Source organism: Cynoglossus semilaevis, chromosome 9 (assembly GCF_000523025.1).
Source record: "Cynoglossus semilaevis isolate Cse_v1.0 chromosome 9, Cse_v1.0, whole genome shotgun sequence".
Lineage (NCBI taxonomy): Eukaryota > Metazoa > Chordata > Actinopteri > Pleuronectiformes > Cynoglossidae > Cynoglossus > Cynoglossus semilaevis.
The window spans coordinates 18,183,242-18,185,739 of NC_024315.1; the positions used below are offsets into that span (position 1 = coordinate 18,183,242).

At 34.9% G+C, this 2,498-nt stretch overlaps 1 long non-coding RNA gene across 4 annotated transcripts in view; it reads left to right on the forward strand.

Annotated features, from left to right (window-relative positions):
- The window catches only part of LOC112487498 (uncharacterized), a 6,773-nt gene extending 5,529 nt beyond the window's left edge, over positions 1-1,244 (forward strand). For 2 of the 4 annotated variants that reach the window (XR_003050631.1, XR_003050633.1), the window contains one exon: positions 543-1,244. This is a non-coding gene — a long non-coding RNA (uncharacterized LOC112487498). Of the gene's footprint in view, positions 1-538 lie in introns of all 4 variants that reach the window. The other 2 variants (XR_003050632.1, XR_003050630.1) reach the window with 1 other exon arrangement.
- Positions 1,245-2,498: the final 1,254 nt, after the last annotated feature.

Below are 2,498 nucleotides of genomic sequence, written 5' to 3' on the forward strand. Positions count from 1 at the left end.
CTTTACACTCTAAAAACAATGACATTTACTGCTTGGACAACTTTCCAGCTTCTGTCCCAAAAAAATTAAAATCTAAATCTAAAATCTAAATATTATTTTAGTTCAAGAAAAGAAGAAAAAAAATCCAATGGAGCTAGATCAAAACCTGTCACATTTCATTTAGGCACCGAGAATCAATGTATTATAACAGGTTTAATGGTTTGAAGTTTGGCGAAATATTTCGTCGTTTGCTCTGATTTCAGGAAATGTATGTTTGTGAGGGTGCAAAAACCCGATTAAAGAAAATATAGCACAGCTCAATGGGTCACGAACGCATACTGAGAAAAACCTGTCAAAGCTCTTGAAGATCAGAAATGTTTACTTGAGTTTCCTCTTGAGTCCCACTTCATCTGACCCTTCAGGAGAAGTCTACATCCAGTCGTCATCCTATCAACAACGTGGTGAAAAGTTGCTCTGAAAGTCGGTGTATTGTAATTGCAAACATCCCAGGACAGTAAATAATCTCACTTTTCCCCCTCGTCTCTGCCTTTACGTCCAGTTAGAGGTCAGACGGAGCCAAAGAGCATCAGTGTGAGACATCATCTCACAGCTGGTGCACAGATGGCTGGAGCTGATACACACTGGCATGACACTCTCTCATCCGCACTGTGTATACGTCGAGAAAGAAGGGGCCAGAGCCAAGGCAGCTGCTAACTGCAGTGTCTGTTGTTGTAGAAATGTCTGTTTTTGCCCTGATTATCATCAAACACTGGGCTCCACACTAAACCGGTGCAATGTTAATGTTGATACAAAGACAAACTGCAAACACAGAGGTGGTAATGTGTTTCTAACCACATGGCCCTGTGTCATTTGTTCACGTGAGGATTTATGGATGAGTTTTATGAGGAATAAAAATGAGAATTTAAAGTAGCCGTGACATGCTAGTGGGGGAAGTACATATAAACAAACCAAAAAAAAAGAGGAAAGATACAAAGAGCGGGACAGCTAGCAGATCAGTTAGGTTAGCTCAAATCAACTACAAATAAGTAGCTAGTAACAAAATAGCCAAAGCAGTAGTTGTAGTAGTAATAGTAGTAGTAGTAGTAGTAGTAGTAGTAATAGTAGTAGTAGTAGTAGTAGTAGTAGTGCAATATAACTTTAAAAAAGTGAACAATCTGAGTTAGCTTGTGTATGTGTAAACATAAGTGTAGGCAAAGCAAATGCTAAATCAAGCAAAGAGAATATATAAGAAACTTATAGAAATATTCCAGAGCAAAGAGAATATATAAGAAACTTATAAATATTCTAATTAGCTGCAGAGTCTTCAACAATTAACAAAATCATACGTATACAATAAAAATATGTTTTAAATTGTCAAGAAGCAAGCCACAAGATAGCCAAACATTAGCTAATAAATGAGCCAAAAGTACAGCTTTATGATAGCTGAAAGAAAAGTAAAGCCATCCCAACAAAGTCAAAGTGAGCAAAAAAATTAAAAAAAAAAAGTTAGCCTAGAAAGTGGACAACATAATTAACAAATAGCTCTGAAGAAATTGCTCCCAAAAAAGAAAAAAAAAGCCAATTTACGAGTTTAAATTAGCCAAATATATGTGGAGTGTAGGCAAAATATCATTCCAGTTAGCTTGAACTAGCTTTAGCTAACTACAGCAAAGGTGAACAACAAGAAAGCTAAAAGCAACAAAGGCTAATAATGATCCAAAACATAGATAAAAGTCATCTAAAAGAAGTTAAAAGTTTGTCAAAAAAATATACCCAATAACCTTCCTTGTATTTTGAATAAAGGTTTTTACTATTTTTTGCAGTTTTGAAATGAGTCAAAGTCTGTGCTAAAACACATAGCACGTTGTTTAAGACATGATGCATCTTTATCTTATAACTCTTAAAACTTACTGCTAAACTTAAACCTATATTTCAAAGTTGTTTTGTTTTGTTCTTAATCAATTAAATAAAACGGCGTTTTGTTATTGACTGAACACTAATTGCATCATTGGGAGTTCTTTTTCTAACCCTGGAAACACCAACCATTCTAACGCAACACACTGATGAACAATTAGTCTCACTGCTGCTACACCTGCACAAACACTTCACTCATGTGTCAGAGAATAAACCAGGCCTGAAAGTGACTCATGCTGCAGTATTCCCCCGGCGTTTCAATCACTAAAACGTATCCCCTGCACCATAGTTTTAAACGGTATCTCTGTTTCGGAAGACATTTTTTCATTACTTTTTTAAAAACAGAACCTAATATTCGGAAGACATTTTTTCATTACTTTTTTTTAAAAAACAGAACCTAATAAAAACAAGGTGAATATGGTTTGGATGTTTTTGACTTTTTGGTCCATGTATCCTTAATATGTTTGAAGATAATTTTGACATCAAAAATATTTTGATTTTCATCCTAAGGTTTAGAAAAGGTAGTGTGCCAAATGATCTGTGTGCTAATTTTTAGCGATCTTCTTGGCTCCATTTCAATGATTTCATTTCAATTATTTTTCACA